Genomic DNA, 19,203 nt, shown 5'->3' with positions numbered 1-19,203 from the left:
TGGCGATCTGGCCACACAAGCATCTAAGGTAGTATGCTCGCCGACCATACAACCGCATCAGTAATTACAGAACTAAGTAATTCTTCCGTAGCTGTCCTTGTTATAAATTTAAAGTCCTTCCTACACAAGAAACTGAATGGCCATTGGCAACGTACGTTGGGACACTGAAACATTTCATAAAGTTCACGTTATTAGGCCAAGCGTTGGAAGCTAACCAGCAATATCAAAGCTACGACAAACTGAGGTTGCTTTTTGCCTTCTTAGGATAGGCCACACCCATGGTACCCACTTCTACCTGTTCACCGGTGACCAACCTCCTGTCCGCGATAAATGTGGCGAGACGCTAGTGGTCTTTCACATTTTGTTAGCCTGTCGGGAAGTAGAAGCTCAATAAAAAGAGTACTTCGCCCCGGCATAAAGCCAACGCAGTTGCCTCCACCAGGTATGTTTTTCGGCATTATACATTTTGAGAGTAAGTTAGTTGTAGTTTTGACAAGATGTTCGTGCACTATCAACAACGCAAGAAATTCATAGCACACCCTCTCATTCGAGGCTGCTGCTGCGATGACATTCTTCTCAAGCGTGCGCCTCCCAGCGCTTGTTTACTACGGCTCACTCATGAGGTATGAGCGCTGCTGTTGCTCACATGTTTAATACATCATCTCTTTGTAACATAAATTTTACACACACCCCTAGTCATTGTCATTATTTTAATATTCGTATGTCTTACACTCTTCGCAGTGGTTAAATTTCAGGCCTCTGTACAGACATGTTGCATCAGCCATTCAGAACAGTGTAATTTACCACGTTTTACCACCGAAAATTCATTCATTATCATTTGTTTGGCGCTCTTTGATTATATCTGTCAGTTTCGCCAATACAATGTACAAATCATCATTACACAGAACCAAAGAAATACTAGCTTTTTGCCAAGAGCCGAAAAATCGCATTGGAACGGACCAACCTTTCCTTGAAAGAACATTACAGGGGAAAATCTTAACATCGCCAAGGCTCCGCATCCGGATGAATTCAAGGAATTCTTAAACTCAACAAGTGCGTTGAAGGTCAGAGATAATGCAATCGTTCGTTTCTTATGTTCCTGTAATTACGCATCTGTAACTTGCTCTTTCTGAACATAATCTTTCCTATTGCTGCCAAGTTATATATCTATGGGCGTATAGGTAAAGAGGGCTTCTTTCTAGTTTGTTGCCACCACCTACTTTACATACGTGTGACATCATGCCCTCTTGACAAGGTTGGTCGAAAAATCCTGACAGGGAAACTTATTCGGCTAAATAGGAGATGTTCAAATGGCCACGCCGAAAAGATAGCAGGGATCGTCTTCGTAGCAGCGAACGCTGTCGAAAGAAGATTTCGATGATTTCAGCATGTGACAATAAAAGGGGAGCTGTATACAGGCTTCCTTGACAGTCGCCAACGCTGTCAACAGCAGCGATGAGCTCGATTGCACTGCACCCTAAACCAAAATATAAAAAGAAACGAAACATCTTGCCCAGAATAGTCAACGTATAGCTCTAGCACATACCTACTTACGTCTTCCTTTCCCCTGTATAGGCAAGAACGGTACATGCGAGCTGCCTTTCCAATCGTCCGTGAGCTGGTGGCCTGCGCTTCCAAAACCTCGTGCATGCGACGAGCCCACGCCTGCTGCAGCACCGCCAGCTTCATTCATGGAAGCAAAATTTTGAGATACATGGGGTAAGGGCAACAATAAAGGCGCTTCAGCAAGAAATAGACATTGCGATGATTGATGTATCGGAACCAATGCCATTGATGTCTGGCTTCCCAATTCTGCCATATTAGCATTTGTAGCATGCTTATCGCACCCTTAATAAACGGCGCCAGCAGATTAGAAATTATGTCATGTACAGGTGCTGGCGAGTATTCGGTGCTTCGAATGCGAATGGATTGTGACACAATATTTGTATTCAAAACAAGCTATTCGGTAGTTTCGAAACTAACCAAGTATTTCGAAACAACCGATCGTTAAAGTCATGTTGCTGTTCTCCGTCGGTTAAAGGAAGTATCGCAAAGTATTACATGTCAAGCAACAACAAAATCTCTCAATGGAAGGAAGAAACAAAATAGATAACGAAAGCTTTGTTCTTGGTTTCGGGGTGGAAACATACCTGACAATGAGGTCGTTTTGCTTTTAGTCTGACATTTGAAGTTTTTGGCAGCCTAATCTTAAAGAATGTTTTTAATATTTTACGCTACATACCGAAGTTTTCATTGAAACTGTCTTCTACACGCACTGATGGCACGCAAATCCTTTCGGATCTTTCATTTTCTTTTCGTATTGGCACAAGTTCTGATATTTTTCGACAATCAGTTAACGCTTTTGTAAAAAAAAAGATATTTCAGGCAACACCCATTCATTTCCCAAACGATTGCTTGTAACCAGGCTCTAAAGGCAATGACAGGCTATTAGTGCAGCTTTTTAATGGCAATTAGTGACCTTGAGTTTAACCGTGATACTCTGGCCAAGGAAGCTGTCATTTTTTGGACTATGAGTACAGGAAGGCTACATAATTACCCAAAAATAACCCTGCTATAAATAGATGTATGCGTCTGTGTTATAATACTCGATATTCGATACTTACGGTAAATTCGTCCAATCGCACCGGTTTCAAATGCGCCGTTTCATCCAATCATCGTCTTTCCCAGGGCGCCCTGGTGCACACCGGCGTGATTTGCCCAATTCGCCTATTCTATTTGTATACCATAAGTGTGTGGAAATTTTCGTAATCACCCACTTTTACATATGAAAAAAAAAAAAAAAACTTTCGGGAACGTGTGGCCTAAAATTCGGAGTGTGTTCTCTCGCGCAATTTTCTCCTAGGCAAAACTATCAATATTTGGCGACTTCATGCACCTACCCATAGTACGGCTTGAAATATTTTTGTTTGGAATAGACACTCATAAATGAAACTAGAGATGTAGCAAAAAAAAATTGTCTTTGAGATCGCACCGTTGGTACTGCCAGGCTTTTCAATTTCTTTTTTAATTTGTTCCAGTCTTCCACCGTAGTGGGGGACTCTGGATTGACCAAAACCACCATGGGGTTCTTTAACTGGCAACCGAATCTAAGTAAAGGGAATTATTTGTATCTCGCTTCCATAAAAATGCGGCTGCCGCTCCCGGTATCAAGCCCGAGACCTAGATCTAGAGCCAAATGTATATCTACACCTCTGATGTAAGCTGCCCTAACCGGCAGTCACTGACCGTCTTCACACACATGTGGTGCCCAGCTTTCCAGCGCTTCGTCTGCAGTATACAACAGATCTATTTAGAAGCCCATTACAACGTCCAAATTCCCATCGACCACTTTCCATATCGGTATGTGTTGGTTTCTGCGGCTGCTGTCACGAGGTTTAAGGAGTAGTCAAGTTGCTCCTTTGCAACTTTTTTCTTATATCCTCCATAAACTTGTATATTTATGGAAATAAATTCATTCCTTCATTCATAATTTCCTTACTCTCGTTGCCTGCTGCGGTGGTCTGGCTGGTCTGGCGGCTATGGTGTCGCGCTGCTAAGCACGAGTTCGCGGGATGAAATCCCGCCGCAGCGGCCACATTTCGATGAGCCCGTGTCCCGCACATTGAGCGCATGCTAAAGATCTCTTCAAAAATAATGCGTAGTTCCCCACTATGGCGTGCCTCATAGTCAAATGCTGATTTGACTATGCTGATTTGACTATGAAACTGAAAAATTAAATTCAAAACTTGCGCTCGTTGCTTGCGATATCGCGGGCTCTCGTGGGCTCGGCATTTGCGAAGTTTGAGCATGATAACATGCAAATGCGGGAACGTTTACGCCGAGACATTCTCATTTCTTTGGCTTCCGTGGATTGTGGCCGTCGGAATTAAAATTGAAGACGCGACTTTGGGCTCAGCATCAGAAGGCCGTAGACACTGATTCACTGCGACGGCTACAACGCCAGAGTGTCGCCAATATTGAGAACTATCCTGAGCGGAACGCACGTGAAATCATTAAACCATTCATATTTTTCCCGCTGCAGCTACTGCCACGACACAACGATGTCTATACAGCAGCTGCACCAGTACCTCTCGTTTCTCTATAAATAATCCCCTGTAAGTGCGTTAGATTGTAAGTAAGGTGTAAGTGCTTTTTGTTCGAACTGGTTGCTTTTTTAAATTGCATGTCAGAATCACCATTCTCTATATCGAGTGTATACCCTGTTCTTGCGCGTTTGCCGCATTATCAGTGCTATTTCATCAATCGATCCTGGCTATCAATGTTTTTACTTTACAAGCAACGCCCACAAGACGTATGCGTCGTGTCTGAAGAAGAGATCGCTGAAGCGGAGCTTCATATGCCTTCCGTGATACTGTGGCACCGGAAATCGACGTCGAGCAGTTCCAAAAAGTTCAATGGTACAATTTTTATAACAGGCAAGTTTCTCATGGCTAGGATCCCGGGATTTTTCCGCGCCCGTCTCGTCGACAAAAAACCCGGTGGACCAATCCTGGTGGAATGCAGGGCCAGGTGCAATGGCTCATACTTCCCCAAGGCAGATGCGTGAAGCGAACATACGGCACAGCTATCTTTTCAATACGAAACGCGCAAATAAAAGCAGCCATGACGCCACATGGTGATGATGAGACGCGCGCACTTCCGCGTTGACCAATGTACCTTGCCGCCAACCCTCGCCGCAAATCGTCTTCGGAGAGATTAACGTAGACGCCTCAAAATCGGAAACAAAGGAGTTGTTCGACCCCTTCGTGGAAGACACAGGTCATGCATCATTTAACTTTGGTCAAAAACATTTTTCATGTAAGAAGGGAAAACATCTATGTGTATCACAGCCACCAAAAATCAGTTGTAACAGTAATCTCAATGTACTAAATAAAAATTCAATGGATACCTAGTTCTCCTTGCGTGGAAGAATGCGAAACACTGCTATCATTGCGCGATGCCTATGCTCTTTCGGTCGTTGAATAACTACCTGAGCGAATGTTTTCACGCGTGTGTGGTTTCAAAATCACCAATCTGTAAGCAGAGACGAGAGGGTCGTATCATTTTGACAAACTACTTGAGCCGGGCAGTAGAACGAAAGTTGGCGCTATCATGTTGTCACGCCAACGCTGTCCTTAATTAATGTCGCGTTAATTAGCACCAGAGGTTGTGGGTTCGACTCCCACTAATGGTTGTGCGTTTCACTCCCACCAAAGGTGGAGGGTTCAACTACCAACAAAGGTCGTGGGTTCGAGTGCCTTAATTGACTCTACCTAAACACTTGCCCTTGTTGCCAGACGCTTTATGATCCCTCCGACACCGTCGCACGCACTCTTCCCATGACAAATAACGAAAAAGTTTCATAGAGCATAAATACCTAAATATTCATCAATGTCCCTTCTATCTTTATATTGTGAGGGCGCGCCGTCTTTGAAGTAGTGAATCTCCGTAAATTTAGACATGTGGTTCGACAATGTGCCCAGTACCTGTGCTAAAAATTCGTTCAGGGCTATGGAATCGTGCTCCGGACAGTCCGAGATGACAGCGAAATATTTTACAGATATCTCCTGAGAAGTGGCCTCTAATGGGCGAAAATAGAGGACAAATGGGTGGATTGGGACCTGCATGCTCGCCCACTATTAAGACTGCGGGGCGCCTTTTACTGTGAGGCTGCAATTTTCAACGAAATCCATCCGAATTATTACCTTGTGTTGTAGTAGGCTGCACTTAAGCTCGTGTAAGTATCGTGCCCGCTGTTTGCTGACACAGTGATACGTCTTTATTTACATCAGCATCTCCAAATACTTTTTGAAAAACTCGTGCAGGGTCAAGAGAATTGATTGAAGCAAACACCGTTTGCCTTTCACCCACTGCTGCATTTCTAAATGCTCCACACTTTCTTTGATAAAAGGTAATGATCTCCGCAGCAGAGTCTCGGGTGCTGCGTTTCTGGGCAGCTCTTACACTTATCAGATGTGCAGTTATTATTCTCCAGTGCACACATTGTAGTGGTGAGCATTTGTTACATGTGTTCCTTCAAGCCACCTGCATGGAGCGAGAAGTCCAAGTTGTGTTGCTCCATGCAGACACAGACAGTGTTTGTTCCGCATGCACATGCTAAAATGCAATGTGGAGGCCTAAAATTTGAGAATGTAGAAAAGGCACAATTTATTCCAGATGTATTTTTGCACTCACAATGCATTTAATTTAGGGTCAGCAGGAGCACACACTTTTGTTGGCCACGTAGCATATCCTTTTTTCCGCGGAAGATAGCAAGAAACCAAATCGTCTTCAATAAACAAACTCATCGAGTACTTTAGACATTTACTTACTGGATGGCCCGCTTTTCTATATTGCTGACTGAGTAGCCCAGAACCCGACATCTCTTTGCTTCACGCACGTGCCATTCCGAGGCCCCAAGTAATTCATTGTCTGTTCTCTGAACAAATAATCTGGTGCCGAGTTCAGGATTTGTAATTTCTTCTGCTTACTAGCAGCGTCCGCAAATTTCTTTTTACCCCTTCCATCAGGGACATATCGTCAACTAACTAGAAATGCTTCGTCTTTATGTCCTGCAGAGGTCGATGCCTGAGGGTGGCCAACGTACGAACACATGCGTGTCTCCATGTTGTTCAGAATCCTTCGGACTTTTTTTTTTAACTTAGGGTGCCTTCTGTCTCCACTGTCTCTTGAGTATAAGAGGGCTCTCGCCTACTGGAGTGAGCGCTTCGCTGATATTTTCAACATGTATGGCTTTTAAGGGCTCTGTCATTTCCGAGTTCCCCCTTTTAAGATAAGTCTATTTGCATGATGTCTCCGTAGTGCTTCTACCATTTATTTTATACTACCGAAGACTGCAGCTCTTACAGAGTCGTTTCCCTGGCACAATACTTAAAGAGGGGTGCAGATCCACAATCGCCAAATTAATAATTGATGATCCATGGCAATTGATTGTGTGCTGAAGAAAAGGATTAGAGCACCATCGGGAAGCTAGGTTTGATGTGTACATCTTTATGTCCCACTGGTATTGGTGGGCGGAGCTTGTAGTGACGTCTCTATCGTGCCTTGACCAAAGCGTGAGTCACTTCTCTACGTCAGTCAGATCTTCCGCCTCTATAATATATTTCTTTTTGTTGGGTGTTGTTTTATGGTAATCTCTTGGATCCAGAGCGCATGGTGGAAATACTGGCGGTAAAAAAGATGGTAACCTTTGATTGCATATCGGAGAGCTGCGCTCACATACTCTTTCTCTAAATACACTCATCAGCTACCAAGAAACATACATCAGCGGTACCTACTGAATAGAAAAATATCAGGTAAACTATTTGTTATCACTATCTCATTTATAATATTAATTTTGGTATCTATGTTAGACCAGGTGCACTCAATGGTGATACGAAGTCCTATGGTTGCCTGGATGCATAAAGTTAATGTTTGGTAATTTATGTTATGCTAAGCTACTTTTTTTCATTTTCTTAAAATATGGCTCTGCATTAGCTACCTAGGTTGTTACTGCATAACACGCAGCCCATGCCTAACACGCTCAAATAACCTGATTAGGGTGTACAATAATTCACTGACTATGTGCATTCGTGCAAGCTTATTTTTTATACATACAGGGAAAAAGAATTAAAATCGAACACGCATATGTGATGGCGACCTCATTAAACGGCCCCAAGTCGATCATACTTGTTTGTTGGCACAGCTGAGAGAGGAACCATGCCTGTCATAGTACGGCTTCATCTTTGTGCATCTTGTTAATTTGTCATCCATTGCTTAAGTGCAGAATTGTATGTCTGATTATTAAAGTGGCAGCAAATTGCCGGCAAGAAAGAATGTAGTTATGTGATTTTACTCGCCACAAGGTGTCTTGTCTGCATTATTGGATGTTCGAATAAAGTGGATATAACTTGATTTCAGTATAAATCACTTGCTTTCGTATATTCTCTTTGAAAACACATGATGAGTATATATTTGCATATGGTGAATGTTATGCACATATATTGATCTGTGCCGCTCATAATGAATTGCATATTCACGGCTTAAGCTTCACTGGCTTGCTGCATCAACAAGCACAACACTTTTACATACGATAAGAACAGCATTCGCGGCTGATTACAGCTGGGCCGCCGGCTTGTTGCGCGCGGGTCAGACGGGTGCTGTGGCCAAGTGTGGTGTAGGCCCCTGACGCACCACGTCGGGAAGAGGAACTTTATGGGGTAAGGACAAATGTTTGCGCGCTTCTTGGTGCGGGAGGTTTCGTTTGATTTTGAGCGCGAACTGCTTTTTCTTCTTTTTTCCGGGTGGGGAATTCTCGCGAATAAGTAATGTGCCTACTATCACAGTTTACGCATTGTACTGCGGCATTGCGGTTATCACATGTGTGGTCGTTGGCAGCGAATCGAGCACACTGGTGTTGCCCTAAGCAGCTTTGTGTTCCGTATCCAAATCTTTGACATTTAAAGCAGCGACGAGGATTTTGGATGTAATGGCGGATGTGTGCCTTGCAGTATCCTGTTTCAATCGTGTCAGGTACGGTGCTACATTGAAAGGTTGGTACAAGGTGCTTGGTCGGGATTTTTTTGTTGTCGCACCTAATTTTTATTCTCTGTATGTTGGCAACATTTTGGTCCTTTAACCCTTCGAGGAGTTCAATTTTGCTCAGGACAATGAAGTCTGGCTCGGGGATTACTGCCGGAACGGTATTTCTAGAACGGTGCGGCGAGATGATCATGGCAAATTCACCATACCCTTTGAAGCTGGAGAGTTTCTCCTGCTGTTTCTTTTTATAGATTTCAGGAAGTGCCCGTTTGTGGGTTTTGTTGCTTTCTAACCTGGGCAGATGTGATCATTGAACGATTGAGAAAGGGCGAGAGTACTCTTACTCACTTGCCTGGTTGTTCACTGTGGATTACGTGAAAAAGAAGTTTGCTTCATGGCGCCCTCTTTTCAGTAGACGGTCCGTGACCGGTGGGAAAGAAGTAGCCCTATAATTGTCTGCAAATTTCGGCAGTAGCGCCAGTCGCCCACCCAGGAGCCCTACAAGAACGCTGCACGGCTTGTGACAAAGAAACCGTGCCGACGCCAGCTGCACGTGACTACTCTAAGCTAATGCGAATATATATATATATATATATATATATATATATATATATATATATATAGATATATAGTATGCCGCATCTAATGTAGAAATTTAACCCTTGCCACCCGCAATTATGGAAGTGAGCAGACGACTGGGAAGATTGAAAGTAAGAGAGAAAGACGAAGATTGAAGAGGAGGACAGGAAAAAGTGGCTGCCGATTTGATCCAGGCGGATAAGTCGGGAGGTGCCGTCTGCGTAAAGCAGAGACCCAACAGTTGTGCTGCCTAAGCCGGGGGGGCATTAAATGTCAGAACACCCCGCACGGCTCAACTCATAGGATTCCCCCTTTCCTCAAATACGGCTAAGCCGCACACGGCGCACGGCCAACGGCGTGCGGTGCATATATTTGTCGCGATCACCTTTTTTTAATTTGTATACAAAGCGAAATATCTGCGTTCCGAAGCCGCCAGCGAGTGTGTCTCCCTGTCGTAACATCAGGCAAGGTCTGTGACGTCACGGGGAGAGTGAACAGGCCTTAACATGTTCTAGGTGGCTTTGGAAGAACTCGGAGACATGCTAAGAGAGATAGTTGGAAGAAGTACTTCTGTAGTGTAAATTCTCACACGGACGACAGAAAGCTATGGAACAGAGTAAATACGAGGGTACATCAGAAACTATTTGCCCCCATATTTTTTAGGAAAATTATGGCTTAAATGCGAAGTTGACACATCAATTCCCAGTGGTGCACCTTTCTTGGACCAGGGCGGCCTTTTCTGCTGGTAGCTACGCGGCACGGCGCTCCTGTCAGTTGTGTTGAAGATGGCTGTTGTGCTTCACACGTCTACGGTGTACTAGCAACGAAGTGCGATTCGTTTTCTATAAAGCAAGAGACAAAGGACCATCGAAATCTACAGGTAAATGCAGCCCACGTATGCGGAAAGGTGTCTGGCTTTGAGAATTGTGAGGTGGTGGTGTTGTGAGCTCGCAAAAGGCCGTCAAGCCAAAACAGCTGCCTAACGGTGGTTCCACAGTCAGCTGGACGAATTATACCAGAGAAGCATCTCAAATTTACTGCTGCGATGGGACAAATATCTGAACCAGTGTGGGGTCTATGTGGAAAAATAGTGTAAGGTACATAGCATAGCAGGTATATTTGCAATTATCAGTATGTATCTTATTTTGGCTAATTAAATACAGGGGCAAATGTTTTGTTATTCGACCTCGTAAATTTCAAGGCCGCCAGTCACACTGTCTGACCTTGGTAAGTACAAAAGGTGATAGCCTAGAAGACCAGGCAAGCTTTCTGGCTTAACACTTTGAATATATGTCTAGAGGATCACACTGCACCGAACCTTTCCTGAAGTAATAAAAGGCGGAGAACGACACCTCCTCGTACGCAAATATACGCAAAATGAGGCATAGAATCGACCATTTAGTCTCGCTGAACTTCAGGCATCTCTCAATTGTTGCAACAACTCGACACCAGGTGGCGACCGTGTCATGTACGAAATGATTAGACACGTACACCCTGAAACTCTAAAAACGCTCTTAAGCCTTTTCAATGTCATGTGGGCAGCTGGCTAGTCTCTATCCTCTTGGAAGGAAAGTATTATCATCCTCGCACCTAAACAAGGCAAGGACCCATTATTAGCCAGTAATTATAGTCCAATACCATAGAGAAGCTGTCTTTGGAAGCTACTCCAAAAAAATACTCAACCGGCGCTTGATCTGGGTTCTGGACAGCAACAAAGTCTTAGACCCTCTCCAATGTGGTTTTGGATATGTGTGTCTACAACAGGCGACCTTGTTCGCATGAAGAATGCAGGGTGTTTTAAGTTGAGCCAAACTTTTAAAATATGCACATGCTACGCAGCTGAACAGAACCAAGGTATGTCGCTTGGAGATACTTAAAATATCTTTTGCATTCCGTTTATTTAGATAATTAGGGTTAAGTATTCAACTTCTCATTCATTGTAACGAGATGGAAGGTGTGCATCTGCAAATTCTTATGCGACATGACAAACTCCTGCTACAGCCTTCTGTGCCTCAAAGCGCGCTACATTTTTATTTTCTCTGAGCGTGAAAGGAGCACGGGAATACACGCAAAATTCGATCGCCACAGGCCGCTCGAGGCACTTTGCATGTATTCGCGGGCTTCTTTGACGCTCGGAAAAACACTGTTATTTAGCAAGTCTTGAGCAACAGAAAGCTGTATATGGAGTTTATCGTGTTGCCCAACAATGTTCCATTGACACATTCATCTAATTATAATAATGAAGAAGTTGATTTAAAAATAATTATCTAAGTAGGCGGTATGCATAAAATAATCTGAGTATCTCCAAGCGGCGCCAGAGCCGAACGCCACCCCCCCCCTTCCCTCCACCCGGTGCTTTGAGCGCGACGGATCACAGCGCGCTTCCTCCCCGCTGTCCTCCCATGCGCGCGCAGGATTGAGCAGCTACCGTCGGCTCATACTCACACGCTTTCGCTTGCACGTACAGCATATGGCGCGCGGCGACGATGTTATCGCCCTCGGACTTTATACGAAACATCACGGTGACGGCATAAATGCTCGTGGAGAGTGCATATCATTGCTCTCGCAATAATACACTTTCTTTTACTATACCGTCAGCAAATTCTGCTTCATCAAGCAATGTTCGTAGGCGATGACTCGCTTTTGGATAGCAAAGCAGTTCGAGCTTTTTTTTAAAGTGATCCTTGTTTGCTGCATATTGTACACAAAAGTGCTCCGTAGCACAGTCTCTTATGGGAGGTTGTTGCTGCGATTGCAACATTGAGAGCACGTGATCCCCTGCCCTTGCATGCTAAGGCCCGGGTGAAGCATTAGTGTTGCCTGAATATTCGTACATTTAATTCTTACTATTACTTCCCAACATATTGTAACGTTCATAGCACACCTCGCATGTTACAATTTAATATATATACAGTGAATATTACGCATTTTGCAGCAAATACTTTAGGCCTCTCTAGAGCCAAGTTACATCTTTCCGTTTGTCATTAATCGCACCATGCAATACCTTGCAGCATCTCCTGGCGCTCTTGGGCCATTATTGGCGCTTGCGCCATTAAACCCCGTACACCATCGGGAGAGAATTAATGTGCCGTCACATGCCATTTGATAAAAGCAAACAGGAGCGAACATGTCAGTCCTCTCAATCCTCTCTTTCATTGACTGTACTTGCGGCATCCTTTCTCTTTTTCGTTAAGCTATGCCCATGTTAAATTTCTCTCTGCCATTTCATTCTTGTAATTTATTTTATTTACCTAAATTAGCGCAACACATTTTCTCCTTTAATGTTGTTACCAACTGTTTAATGCTGACCTGCAGTTTTGTAATTGCCTACACCAACTTTATTAATAAATGCAAAGGGGCGAGTTTTGTAGGCCTGTACACTGTACAATGGTAATAATTCACAGCCTGCATGTTTACGCCTAATCTAGTCTTACACGGTTTCCTTTCTAGATAGCTGCTATGCTTTGGTATTACCTGTGTGCTTTCGTTGTATTTTGCGTAACGCACCAAAATGATGTAATGTATCTACATATGACGATCAGGCTTTTATATGTCAAGTGCTTGTTTCACTTTTTGAGCCTAAGTGTTAAGTTACTAATTTCTTTTACTATTAACTCATGCCTTGTGCGAATTTTTGTCGCATTAATAATTACTGTGCGCACAAGTGTAAATGTGGGGAAATAAATTTTGCCTTGTTTTGTGAATGAGTGTTTTAATAGCTTTCTTTTTATTTACCACCGGCGGTAGCACTGCTCAATTATTCCATAGGGATCCATCCAACTTTACCGTTCCAGAACACTCCGAGCATGACAAGGCAACCCACCAAACATGCTTGAGTGAACAAAAATGGGTTTTGTTGGTAAATGACAGAGCAACTAGACGTATACCTGTGTTCACTAAATTGAAGATTACACTTGTTTCTTTGTAGATTACGTTTAGGTTCTTATGAGAGTGCTAAGCATAATTTATGAAACTAGATGGAAAATAGGTAAACATATGTTTTAATGACTGGTGCAGATTTTTATTTTTTTGAAACCAGGGGCGCTATAACGTAAAGCTATTCCAAACTTTTCTATTGCAATTCTGCAATCAGCCCTTCGCGATTGGTCAAAAAATTTTTTGGACCACCCCCATTTTACCTGTCTGTCACACGACGTCACGAAACCGCGATAGCTCCCCATCTGATATAACGTGTACACACGGATTATGCATGATTTGACCGAACAAAAGAAAAATAGCTATTTATGATTCGATGCCTCTTCGCCATTAACCCTCGGCTATTCGCCAAAAGTTCTCGGGCTGCGCCCACTTCACCTGCCTCTCACGTGACGTCACGAAACCGCAAAAACTCACCGCGTCAAAGTGACGTGTACGCGTTAAAGATGCATTAATAAGCCGAACAAAACTAAATTTTCATCTGAATAGCCACAGACTGCCCCGTTCCGAAAGGAATAAAAGATAGATGCCGCCGATCGCTTACGCACTGGCCACTCGCTCCTGTCGGTGATCATGGGTTTACTTGCGTGTAATAAGACTTTTTGCGTGGCCGTGCAACGTTTTCGAGCACTTTCGGCACGTCTACGACCTCGTTCTGCCAACTCTCCTTTGCTCAGGATCCGTTTTAGCGTCATTCTTAAGTTTCCGTTGCATGCCGCCGCGATTGTCGACGAGCCACCGCAAGCAAAGTAAGGGGAAGCGGACCAATCGCAGACGCCGGCGCCACCCTCTTCATCCGGTTATCGATTTTCAGTGCAGTGGCTCGGCCCTATCGAATCCCTCTCCACTTGAGCGTGCTCCTCGCCTCTTGTGAGCCAATTAGATAAGACAAGCCGCTCAGTGTAGGCAATGTTATTCGTTTTTCAAGCAAACAAAAGTGACCTTCTATGAACGAGGAGAGCGTTTGATTGGTCTGTTCAGACAACCCTGCGGGTGACCGCCCGATGCTTGCGTCGGCGGTTACGCAAATTTGACGTCAGGAGATTGGAATAAAAACATATTGGAATAGTTTTACGTTATAGGGCCCCACTATGTGACAGTTCTCTGTAGCTCAAGTAAACATACTTTTGATAGTGTTTAACTATTTGAAAATGTAAGCAGGTGCCACGTAATAAATGCTTCTAGTTCTGTTACGAAACACTAAGAAAGCTTATTTACCACCAGACGTATTCAAGGTGTACGTATGCTCTGTCAAAAACGAATGGGCAGGTAAAAATTTTCGAATTTTAATGCTATTAGAATTCTTGTGAAATTCACTCAGTTGAGGTCTTTGTCAGCTCCTAACCTCTTTCCCAGTACCATGGACCATTGGATTGTTGTGTTGAGGTAACTAGATTCAAGATCTGCCTTCGGACCGACTTGCGTCACTGCGTAGGTAACTCTTGGTATGTGGAGTTCTTCAATGAACTAACGTCAATTAGGGTAGCTGGGTATGTGTCACTGTGTATGTGTCTTTCACCGATGAACCTCTTCATGCCAAATTAAATCACAGGGTATTTGCCACTGAGTATGTTCCACTCTCGAATAAGCTTCTTTGATGCCAACTTAGCTGACTGGCTATGCTTTACTGGCTTTATGCCGCCTTTCATAATAATCAATATATAGAGAATTTCGGCAGTTACCCACAACCATGATAGGTATTGCTAATAGCGCTGGAGACGCCAATCATTCGTTAAGGATAGATGCACCGACACTTTCTTTTTAGCTTACGCTCATGTCTGTCTTCGTTTTCTTGGCTTTATCATTATGAAATTTTAAGAGTACTCACTTTTCTAATGACTCTTCTATTCTAAATTTAGTTAGCTACTAAAATTTTTATGGAGGTGTTTCATATGCCAACAAAATTAGCTCTGTTACTACAAAAGATTTTAAAGTGAAATTTGGTACACTCATTACTTATACCTGTGCAATGAACTATCAAAAATAATTAGCGTACAACTTCTAATATGGCTCCATATTGTAGTAGTACATGTTTATCAGAAGAGAATGTTCTGCAGTTATATAATTATTGTGATCACAGGATCTTTCATAACTTCTTATCTTTAATTGGTTTATTGCTCTGTCCTATGTGACTGCCAAACATTGTGTGATTACTGTGAACTAAATGTAAGTTATAACTGCTACACGAGAGTCAACTTTTTTAACATTTTAAATAATGAAATCAAAATGCATTCGGTGCACGCTAAAAAGTGGAGGCCATCCCAATCGACTTAGGTGCCTCTTAGTGGCACCCGCACCTCGGCATTGGTGTTTTTTGGGTTAAGCGAGTGAACCTCTTTCCCCTGGCACGATATGCGGGCGAGGAGCGAGTGCGGGGTGAGGGAGAAGCGCACCTTACACGGCCTCTCCGGTGCTGACGTCAGAATATGTAAAGAGCGCGCGCCCGCAGGTGTGGCGAGCGAGCGAGCAAGTTAGCGCCGGGAGAGAAGCGAGAGGAAGGAGTGACGTCAAAGACGCTCTGCTAGGCAGAAGTTCATTCTATGCCGGGCAACTGTTTTTCAATAATTGACCGGTTAAATACCATGCCACCTCGTGTGTGACGTCATTAGTGAAGTCATTACTTCCACTGTCTACTTCCGGGTTTCCAGGAAGTTCGCCAAAGCCGTGCTCCAGATGTCGGGTCTCTAAAGCCTACAATTCTGTCCTTTGGTGTGCGGTAATCATCATGATCATTTATTGTCCCTTAAGGACCCTTTTCAGGGTATTACATAAGGGAGAGGGCGCGCTACCTGCCCTCGTTTCTCCCTTGCATTGGCCCCGCTGGCCGCACAATTTCTAATTAATTCTAAATATTCCAGGCGCTTCAGTAAGTCAACTTGTAACTAAACTTATGTTCCGATATTATCAATAATGAAACTCTTCCTTTGTTATTTAAATTCATGTTGAATTTATTCCCCGGTCCTCTCAGGAGGTGAATCGGAAGCGCTGCGCAAGAGACAAGAGTGTCACTCGATGCTCGTGTCACTAAAAACCCTAGGGGTAAAAATTAATGTTGAGACACCCCCACGCCCCCTCCGCACTGTGCCTCGATCGTGCTTGGGCAGGTAACACCCAGGAGTGGTTTAAAATGCACATTTTCGGCACATTATGTAACACTGCCATTTACCTAAAAAATGTGCTCTATATGAAAGGCAAATCTGCCTCATTACCATCTCTTCTCTCCACCGAAATTCTTTTCAGAACTAGCAATAATACACATTAAACTCTGATGTGCTTTAAAATTAGCAATAACAAAAAAGAACCTGCATACTCCTGCGATCAGCAATGCTAAGATGCATTGCCATTTGAGCATCTGACGTACTTGTGGCGCTAAACAATAGTTGAAAATGCATTTATCATGCCTCTTTGATGACACATTAGGAATTCAGGACGTCCATATCCAAAACTGAAGGTTCATTTTCATAAGCGCACAATACACTTCCTGCGCTTCGTCTGTCTCCGTTGTTGATTGCACGCACTGGTGATAGCTCTGGAAGGGTACACCGTTGCTGCCGTCGTACCCGCTAGCGTATCACGGATTATTTCAGACTCGGAGCCACATTATACGCATAGCGAGTGTGTCGTCCTGTGCACACCGGCGACTATAATGCTTCAGAAAAATTCACTCACGCGCTATTTGGTACATTTCCTTCGAGTACTAAGTTGGTGCACTGCGAATAAATCGGACAAGAGAGAACGTCGTTTTGTGTTCCCCCTTGTCCTACTGATTTCCGCGGCACAAACCTAGTTTTCCCAACTATCATGCGCGGATATAAGGCGCCATTTGCACGAGCCGTCAACTCACTGCCTGGGGCAGGAAACTAAAGGCAACCGAAGGGAACCGGCTGTGAGCAGAGCACCCTCTTTTTGTTGAGCGGATCGTGTAGCCGAGTAGCGTGCACTGACCGCGGGTACTGAGGGATTGCCGCCGTCTTGCCACCGACCCGAGCAGACGTATGCTGTGAAGTCCGTGCAGGGATCCCGGCTCAGGTTCGCGCTCTCGGCGAGCAGTGCGCCCACGGAAGCGCATCCGCCGGTGTTGCACATCGACGCGTCGTCTGCGTCGCCAGCTCCTCGTCGACCTAGGTGTCGCAGCAGCACCAGCGTCGCAATCACGGCGGCCAGTATGCCCACGCGCGTGCACACCAGCAGCGGACCGCTCAGGATGCACGCACGGTTGGCCAGGCCATTGCCCGTAGCACGGTCGTCACACAAGCTCTTTTCGCGTGGAGAGACAGAAACGCATAGTTGACGAGATATATTTTAACGCAATAATGCGGAGCAGCGCGATCAGAGTAAGAGCTGTCTGCACGCCCCAGAAAGCTATTCCAATTGTAAGCGCGATAGCCGTACCAAAGTCATCCCAGCACAGCTCAGAATTGGAAACATTTACCGACACAAATAACTGCCGCTTGACTGAAACATATCCACCGTCGTGTACACACTGCGGGCAGGTCCTAACCGTTCTCTATGTGATCCATGAATGCCTCAAACTTCACCAAGAGCGAGTGGCTCATTTTCGGGAACTTTACACGCACTATACAAACCGCACTTCCCATACGTAGGTAGCATAGTGTAAAAATTTGCCCCCTAGATATACGACGTACGCCACATGATCAGCCTAGCGCTGTCAGTAAACGCTGTTTCAAGCTGCTGCTGTCGGGTTCCTTTGATCTCGGTCAAGTCACGGTTCCCTCCTCCTATTACGGAGCCATTATGTTCTCAATAGGTAACAGGACACATTCTTCTAAATTATCGATGTTTACGTTTTTTCTGACCATTTCTTCATAACACTAATGAAATGTAGACAAGGCGAACCGAAGTCACCTCACAGAGGCAGAGTCTGAGCCACCACTCCTGCGTTGCTAACAGTGGGACTTCGTATGTTATAGTCATCATAAACTGCTTTTCAGCCACTGCAGGAGTACGCCCTGGTAAGGAAGAGTAGCGAGCTGGAAGTGCGAGAGAGCTGGTGCCGGTGCGAGTCGCTCGAGCGGCCGAATTGCACAAGTTTGGTAGACACACATATCAAACAGTGAAGCAGTGAAACTTTAACTTTAACGTGGAAATAATAAGGAAACTGGAAGAACAATTTGACAATGTTGCCGTAGATGACAGCTGAACCCACATGGGTTGAGCACCCACATGCAACAAGCTGCCTTTTCACAAGTTTTCGCCCACGGGTTCGATAATTGCCACACCGTGCATGAAAGTTTCAGTCCAGGTACGGCCTCGTTTCGCTGTGAAAGCTTGAGCTTGATGCTTTGGGACATCCTTAACTGGCGCCCCTGGTTGCTTCAGAAGAGCGACCAACTAAGATGGTTCTTGAGTGGTCGGACGGTAAAGCTGGACGATATAAAGTCACAAGCTGTTTAGCTTCGAATCTTTCTGTATAGAAAATGGTACTGCGTACAGCGCTAAGTGTATAGTCGCAAAAAGAGAAGATTACCTGAAATACCATTACTTATGCTTGCTAACCAAGTTTCGCATAGGGGAAGTGTTGCTTCGAAACATTTTACTCAGAAGATGGAGCGATTAAGATAATTTGCCTTTCAAGTGCAACGTCATTTAGAGATAAATTTTCCTAGCGGAAAAATAATTTCGTTTATGAGAACACAATAGGTGCTTCCTCCCAGAGGAGGGGTTGTTTTAATAATTTTACCAGCGCTGCAATGCATTCGGCATATAGACCACAATCTAGAAGAATCTAGCACTTATTTTCTGGTTTGGTCGCGTTACCTCTTGTGATTCCTCCAACCTTCCCGGCCTATCCACGCGCATTTCCCGAAAGCGCATTCGAACCCTAAAAATCCTTGCCATTCAGCTGTAAATGGCGACGTGTGCTACGCTGTTAACAACCCGACGTTCAGAGAACCCTTGTCGCTGCGTGTTAGGAGGCTTAATGAATAATTGGGTGTCTCGTTTCTAGAACACCATCTGAAGACCTGAACACCAGTGGCGTAGCCAGAAATTTCGTTCGGGGGGGGCTGACATTGCAGCTCGGTCTCCTCCTTAAGAGCAAGCTTTAGCTCGCGTGCTCGTATCTAAATACATGTAGAAGGAGAATTCGTTTTTCTCGTCAACCAATGCACCAAATTTGACACGGTT

The sequence above is a fragment of the Dermacentor andersoni genome, chromosome 3, assembly GCF_023375885.2.
Source record: "Dermacentor andersoni chromosome 3, qqDerAnde1_hic_scaffold, whole genome shotgun sequence".
Lineage (NCBI taxonomy): Eukaryota > Metazoa > Arthropoda > Arachnida > Ixodida > Ixodidae > Dermacentor > Dermacentor andersoni.
Note: the sequence above shows the minus strand (reverse complement) of the source record.